An 8,363-nucleotide genomic window follows, 5' to 3' on the forward strand; every position below is an offset into this window, starting at 1 on the left:
TAGCACGACCGATGCCTCTTCCCCTGTGGCTCATTGCGATGGCTTTGTCTCCAAACTGGAGGAGTCTCAAGTGTCCCTAAACGTTCCTTCTGTCCCTCTCCCCCCCCCCCCCAGACCTTCACCCCAAACACAGAGTGGACGTCATTGTGTTGTCAGGCCCACTGACTTAAAAACAAGGGAGCCCAGCCCTGGCCAGTTTGCTCAGTGGTTAGAGCGTTGCCCCCCCCCCAACCCTCACCCCCACCCCGAGACCAAAGGGTCGCAGGTTCAATTCCCAGACAAGGGCATGTGCCTCGGTTGCAGGTGCGATCCCCAGCCCCCGACGGGGTGCGTGTGGGAGGCAACCAACCGATGTGTCTCTCTCACATCGATGTTTCTCTCCCCCCAACCCTTACCCCTTCCACTCTCTCTAAAAAATATCCTGGGCTGAGGATTTAATTTTTTTAAAAAATAAAGGGGCCGAATCCGGGACAGGTGCCCTGGCCGCGTGATGGCAGACAAAGGCTTTTCTAAGGAGACGGGAGTCTACCTTCACCTCCGTCACCTCAGCCTGCAGCTCTGACCGTCTGCTTGGTCGCTGTAAGTGCTGCGCTTGCGGCGAGTGAGGCCCCTTCACACGTGACCATGCAGAAAACCCACGTCCCAACATCACGTGGAGAGACGGGCAACACCTGCTGGGAAGGGCTGGGCGACCGCGTCAGGATTACACGCACTCAGATGATGACCTAACAGCAGACGTCCCGGCACCAATTTACTGTTTTCCTCGGCATGTAAGTCAGGTGTAGATGTTAAAGAATAAAAGTGTATGCAAGGCATCTGCCTTTTATTGACAAACTAGAGGCCCGGTGCACGAGGTCCGTGCGAGAGCAGACCTTCCTTCCCCGGCTGCCGGCACCGGCCTCCCTCCGGCACCCGGGACCCGGCCTCCCTCCCAGCCCCGGCTCCGTCCGGAAGGACGCCCGGGCTAGTTAGCATATTACACTTTTATTATTACAGATGCCAGTTTGCCATGTAAAACTGTCCTGCTTTATGCAACCAGTGAACATTTCCGTTCAAACAAACCTAAGGATCAACCATTTCACCAAAAATGCAGGGGGGGACCCCGTTTTTCAAACTCGCTGCAGACTGCGCCTCAGCAACGCGGCCCCGCAGTTCCCTGACCTGGTGGGAATGAAACGTCCTGGCCGAGGCCACAGTCCGTCTCCCGGGTCTGCTGGGACATGGGGGAGATCTGTAACGCTCTCAACAAGAAAGAAAGAAAATGGAAATAAACAAGAGCCCGGGCCGAAACCGGTGTAGCTCAGTGGATAGAGCGTCGGCCTGCGGACTCAAGGGTCCCAGGTTCGATTCCGGTCAAGGGCATGTGCCTGGGTTGAGGGCACATCCCCGGTAGGGAGTGTGCAGGAGGCGGCTGATCGATGTTTCTCTCTCATTGATGTTTCTGACTCTCTATCTCTCTCCCTTCCTCTCGGTAAAAAAGTCAATAAAATATATTTAAAAAAAAAACAACACAAAAAACCAAGAGCCCGGACCCGGGGAGCAAGTGTGAGTGAGCGCGGGCTCTGCCTGGGGCTCCACGTGTCAGAGTCCGAGGGGAGCAGGGACGGGAAAGGGCGGCACCGAGGTCGACGGCGGATGTTCAACTTGCTCCCGCCCGACGTCTCCAGGGAAATGCCACGTCTTTGGAAAGGCGATCCCGGTAAGAAACCCGTGGCTGAAACGGCCCCGCAGGATGCTGTCGGGGAAAGCCTGATACTGTCATCTGCAGAAGGACCCTCACTGTCTGCAGGAGGCCAGAGCCACGGCCACCCCACACGGGCCACGGCCACCCCACACGGGCCACGGCCACCCCACACGGGCCACGGCCACAGGCCTTTCCCGGCGCTCAGCGTGGCTTCACTCAGCATCATGTGAACACGCAGGTCGCACCCAGCACCTGCCCCGTGAGAATTACGACTCAGCACAGCGTCTACCAGGTAATTGGATGAGCTTCCGTTTAGACGAAGCAAGTAATCGGCCCTCTTATCAGCTCGGAATCAGATGCGATAAGCATTTCCCCATAAGGAGACTGTTCCCATCACAACCGCATTCATCAGACCAGCCGCAAGTTCCCGGGACTTGGTAAAAGCCCGAGTCGGAGGAGCACTCTGCTCCTGACGGATGTCGGAGGTAAACGCTCGCTGCTCTTCCCGGAAAAGCGCATGGCTCATTTCGATGTTAATTAACAACCAGAGTTCCTGGAAATCACAGAACCTTTAACCATCAGTATTCTTCTTCCGAGTCTCAAACTTCTAAAGAATTACCAAGGGCAAGTCCGGCCCGGTGTGGTTTTCCACGTATGAAAGCCATCCGTCTCAGAGGCTCCGGAGAACTGAGTTCCCCGTGGAGGGCGCACACCCGGTTACAGGTGCCCCGGCTTGGGGGGATGGGGGCGGAGCCAGAGGTGACCGGTTGGTGTGTCTCTCTCTCATATCAGTGTCTCTCTCTCTCTCTCTCGCTCCCTCTCCCCCCCCCCCCTCCAGTCTCTCTGGAAATCAAGGGGAAGAGTATTCTCGGGTGAGGACTTAAAAAAGAAGAAGAATGCCTACAGTTGCTGCTCTCCCGGCCGGCGAGCACCGGTCACTCAAACGCATGCGATTTGAAAAAGCGGATTCGGGAGCCGGACACAGCAGCTCCCTGGCGTCCGAGCCCAGGGCTCCCCAGCAGCGAATTTCCTCGGAACCCGGCTAGTCCCGTGTTTCCTTTCCGGAGGGACTCCGTCCAGCGGCTGCTGTGTCTGCAGAAAAGGTGCCGCGTTGCCGCGAAAAGAAAGGTGTTTGGCGGAGGGAGAAGGGTGTGTCCGCGAGCGTGTGCTGGTGTGGCCGATCACTCTGTCCCCGTGACTTAGCGGAGGTGGGAATTACCCCGGATCCACTAGGACTAATTTAATAGCAAGAAATTAACCAACCAGCACAAATGGCTGTGCAGGTGACGGGACAAGACCACCCGACCTGGAGAATCACGCGGGACCCCCCAAGCCCCTTGGGCTCGCAGACGGCCGGGAGCCCCTCGGAGAGCAGGTGCCTGGGGTTGCGGACTCAGTTGTTAGGGGACTTCACAGTAAATGCCCTCCCCCCCCCCCCCGGCGGTCAATTACATTATGGCTCCTCCAACTCCCCATAAGGGTCTTGATTCGTGTGTCCCCTTCCCTGAAAAACTGAGACAGGAAAATAAACAATTAAAGATATTTTCCGCCCAGACAGCGTGGCTCAGTGGTTGAGCACCGACCTATGAACCAGGAGGTCACAGTTTGATTCCCGGTCAGGGCACAGGCCCGGGTTGTGGGCTCCATCCCCAGTGGGGGCCGTGCAGAAGGCAGCCGATTCATGATTCTCTCTCATCATGGATGTTTCTATTTCTCTCTCTCCCACTTCCTTCCTCTCTGAAATCAATAAAAATATGTTTTTAAAAAACCTATCCTATCTAATAAAAGACAAAAAGGGACTTCGGGGAGGAACACGTACAGAAAGACCACTCGCCATTCATCCTTGTACCCCACCCCCCCCGCCCCCCGTCACCCAGGGAACCGGCCTGCCCGCGGCACGGCGACCCTCTCATCTCAGGAACCATTTTCCCGGAACCATCCGGCCTCTCAGAGCGACAGGAGCCCGAGAAGGCCCGCCAGGCGCCGCCGGCTCTGCGAAGCGCGTTGCCGTTTCCCCCGAACACGCAGAGAGAACTGAGTGGCAGGCCATATGTCGAGTCTGCAGTCGGATTAAAAGCAAAGAATTAAAGCATTTCCTCCTCCATCCAGACTGCACGGTGCTGCTGGGCGGACACGGGCGGCCTGCGTGTGCTGACTGACGGCTGCTGCCTTTTCATTTCCAGGAAACCAGCCATCTTGTTAGCGGGATGGTGTCTGGACGTTGTGTGTTCTCTCGGTGGGTGCCAAGTGTTCAGTCAGAATTCATCTCGCCTGCCACCGCCCCCCCCGCCCATGGACCTGCCAGAATGCGGGGGAGCCCGCCTTGGGGGGCAGATGGAAGCATCTGAGAGACTGCGCCTGGCACACAGACGTCGAAGATTGAAGTTATTGTCGATGGTGTGTGTGTGTGTGTGTGTGTGTGCGCCTGGTCACTCGTCCCCCTAAATTCCTACTGACAGTGACTATACGGCCATTATTCTTCAATGAGGAGAGGCATTTCCAGTGTTTCTTTTTCTCCGTTACGAGAGGCCGATGCACGAAATTCCTGCAAACGGCTCGGCCCTCGCAGCCGCGGCGGCTGCCTGAGCTCCATCCGGAAGGTCGTCCGGAAGGTCGTCCGGAAGGTCATTCGGACGTCCCGTCTAATTAGCGTATTATGCTTTTATTATTATAGATGAGAAGTTGATAAGCTTTTGTTGAAATGTTTAACATCCGAGAAACAACACTGGAGGCCAAGGTTTCAGTATGAAAAAGTAATAACAGAACTTCTAAAAATAATAAGATTTCTTGCCCGGCTGGCGTGGCTCCGTGGCTGAGCGTCGACCTATGAACCAGGAGGTCAGAGTTCGACTCCCGGGCACAGTCCCGGCTTGCAGGCTCCATCCTCAGTGTGAGGCGTGCAGGAGGTAGCCAATGCATGATTCTCTCTCATCATTGATGTTCCTCTCTCCCCCCTTCTCCCTCTTTGAAATTAATACAAATATATTTTAAATGTTTTTAATAAAAAAAACAAAGTTACATATAAATGTGAAAAGAAGAAATGCAATTATTTGCAAAATAATACCCTTACCACGTGCGTGCGTCTCCTGGAGGACTCCGTGTCCGTGTCTCTGTCCTGTTCACACGGGTAATGAGCACAGTGTTTCCCTGGCTCCGTCTCCGCTGCTGTCCGTCCGTCCGTCCCGGACACACCCTCAGCCCACGCCTGCACCCCACACTCGCCCCCAGGAGGTGTTCGCAGCAGCAGAATTCGTGAGCTTATAGCCGGTTCCACGGGGGAGAGGTGTGCATGGCACATCCCGCAATAAAGAAAACCACATAACAGTCTCCATTACCATGTACGTCCTCCCTCGCGTCCGTATCTAGCTCAGCCGCACGGGTCTGTCCGTGTTGCCCTGGGCCCTTCCCTCATCAGCCCCACCTCTTCCTGCAGCTACTGCTCAGCCACCCCACCCTGTTATGCAAAACCATTCGGCTCTTTCTTAGCTCAGACCCCACACCCAGCCGTCCGGCCGTCCGACCGTCCGACCATCCCGAGGAGCCGATGCCTGGATGCAGTGACGCCCCCTCTCCTTGGAGGCTCCTGTCTGGCCCGGGAGTGGCCCCGAGAGTCACACACGCTCTCCCCTGCGTGCGCCCCCCCCGCCCCCCTCCGCCAGCCCCCGGGGACTCGCCGTGATTGGGAAGGAAAGATCCCCTCGGTATTCTCTGTGCATCACACTCCCCTCTCCTATTGCACACACAGTACATGGGGGATCCTCCAGGTCCGTGCTGGCCGGTGCTCTCCCTTTGTGGGGAGCTACCCCTTACTCACGCTGCGAGGAGAGAGCAGACAGATGCGCACACACACTGCTCCCCGAGGAGTAGCTTTTGTGCAGCGACGTGTGTCCTGGGGTGTTTGCTCCCTAATTCCCGGAGCTGGGATTGCTGGCATCTTTTATCCATGTGGGCTCTCCCCGCAGCGAGGAGGGAAATACCCCCGTTCGCTCTGACTCCGCGCGGGTGGCCTCCCTCGGAGATGTTAGAGCCTTTTGTTCGAGCACAAACACTGTGTGCACCTGTTCGCCGGTGATCCCGGGACCCACAGGTCACGGGGAAGTTCTTGTCTTGACGACGTGGAGTTCTGTGCGTTTTCCCGGCCACGGTCTTGCGTGACTTCTGGTAAATACACTCCGGACGATGTCTGTTATTCGTTTGTGTAGGCGCTGCACATCGCCACACACGTGGGGACTGACTAGGAGGGTGGGCCAGAGGCCTGGCCTGTGGGGCTGGGTCCGGTGCTCGCGCCCCACACTGGGGATCAAGCCCACAACCTGGGCCCGTGCCCTGACAGGGGCTCAAACCGTGACCTCCCGGTTCATGGGTCAACACACAACCACTGAGCCACACCAGCTGGCTATCCGTTCATGTCAGGGACATATGAAACATTCACCAGGAGAGACTGAATTAAAAGCCGAAGAAATTTTAAACGGTAAGCATCGCGACATAATTCAGATCAAAAACTAGTGTTTTTTTAAAGATAAATAAATTGATGGACTTCCAGCCTGACCAGTTACCAACATCAAAAACGAACGGGGTATGACCACAAGCACCAGCGACAGTGAAAAGATACTTAGAGACCGAGGTGAACAGTTCTCCCACCAATGAAACACCGTGGCCCCCACGGACCAGCCCGCAAAGGACACGAACCGCCAAGGGGCCCCAAGAAGAGACATCGCCTGAGTGGCCTGTGCCTGTTAAATTGTGTCCTTGACAACCTCCTGCCGATAAACCATCGGTGGCGGGGTTTCCGGCAAACCCTTCGCTAAGGAAAACTCGGGCTCCGCGTCACCGCCCCCGGAAACGGGAGAGGAGCAGGGGTGACCTCGCTCGGGGGGGCTGAGAAACAGGGCGCTCACTGCGAGACGTGGAGGCGGCGCGCCCTCAGGACCGGGGTGAGCACGTGCACCAGGTTATCCCGTCTCCGGGGACTCAGAGCACCAAGCGCCCCCCCGCCCCCCCCCCCCCCCCCGGCCGCCAGCAGGCGCACACCCAGCGCCCTCCTACCTGCACTTCAGGTCAGCCTCGCGGAGGGACCGCAGCTGAGGCCGCGGTGGCTGAGGACTCGCGTGTGCTTTGCCAGGGGACGGAGCCCGACTCAAGAGGCCGCACAGGGCACGTGCCGGGACGGGACGTCCTGGAAAACAAACCTGTGTGGTGAGAGCGGCAGTGGCCGCTATCGGGGGGGGGGGGGGGGGCCAAGCGAGGCGCCAGGAACGGCTGGGGGTCATGGACCCGGAGGTCTCGTTTTTATTATTTTTATTATTATTACGTTTTTATTTTTTTTAGAGAGAGAGTTAGGGAAAGAGAGAGAGAGAAAGACATTACATGGTCGTCACGCCCTCACGCCATCACACCGTAACGGCTCAGGCACTCAACACTGGGGAGAGAGAAATGGGGACCAGCCGGGCTGTGGCCCAGGAGAGGGACAAGCCGCCTGCCCCACGGTCCCGGGCGCCAGTGGCTGCACCTGCGCCTGTGGCCTGGGAGAGGGTCCTGGGTGCCTGCAGCCGGCCAGAGGGAGGGAAGCCCAGGTCCCAGGTGCCTGTGACTGGCCGGAGGAGGGGATCCCGGGTCCCAGGTGCAGGACGAGGCAGAGGCAGTTAGGGCAATCAGGCCAGCAGGGGAGCCGTTAGGGGCAGGCAGGCAGGCGAGTGGTTAGGAGCCAGCGGTCCCGGATTTCGAGAGACATCCCCCGAGGGGTCCTGGGGTGGGGAGGGTGCAGGCCAGGCTGAGGGCCCCACCCCCCCCCCGCATGAATTTCGTGCACCAGGCCTCCCACAGCAGTGCCGTGGCTGCTAAGGAAAAGGTGTAGCAGGAACCTCCCACTGGAAGGTAACTGGTAGGAAACCGACAGGTGAAGAACCCCATGTTCCTGGGAGATGTTTTAGTTTCTCAGACACCATCCTAACTCCTTCACGTCTTCACACAGTGATTAAGGCCCCAGGGCAGGGCACCTCCTCACCCTGAATCGCCGTCAGGGTTAACTGCCAAGGCCGCGCCTTCCTCACGGCTTAATTATGTCTAATCAATTCAGTTCTCGCTTTTTGCAAAGCAGACGTGTCTTTTATGAGCCAATTTAACACCGTTCTGAATACTTGCGTGTAAAGTGAACGCCTGCCTGGTTCATGCCATTATGTTAGCATCTTTGATAACATCAGGGACACGTATTTCAGAAATTGGGGGTTGGAAAGAACGCAGCAAATATTTCAAGAGATTTTTTTAAAGAGTTAATACTCGCTGATAAAATATTAGTTAATAGGCCCGGCCGGCGCGGCTCAGGGGTTCAGCGTCGACCTAGGAACCAGGAGGTCACGGTTCAATTCCCGTCAGGGCACGTGCCCAGGTTGCGGGCTCCATCCCCAGTGTGGGGCGTGCAGGAGGCAGCTGATGGATGTTTCTCTCTCTCCCCCTCTCCCTTCCTCTCTCTCTAAAAACAAAAAGTTAAAAAAAAAATAGTTAATAGTGTTGTGCCCAGATTTCATGATTCCCAAGAACCCACAGGGAGCCAGCGAGTCCGATGCAAAAGCAAAGAGTCATTCATTTCAAACCTAGGTTTGGCTCCCCTGCCACACTCACCGATGCAACGGTAAGCTCCAGTGGCCGAGAGAGAGAAAACTCTGTGTGGAGAGAGGTTTTA

The sequence above is a fragment of the Myotis myotis genome, unplaced genomic scaffold (genome assembly GCF_014108235.1).
Source record: "Myotis myotis isolate mMyoMyo1 unplaced genomic scaffold, mMyoMyo1.p scaffold_m19_p_14, whole genome shotgun sequence".
NCBI lineage: Eukaryota > Metazoa > Chordata > Mammalia > Chiroptera > Vespertilionidae > Myotis > Myotis myotis.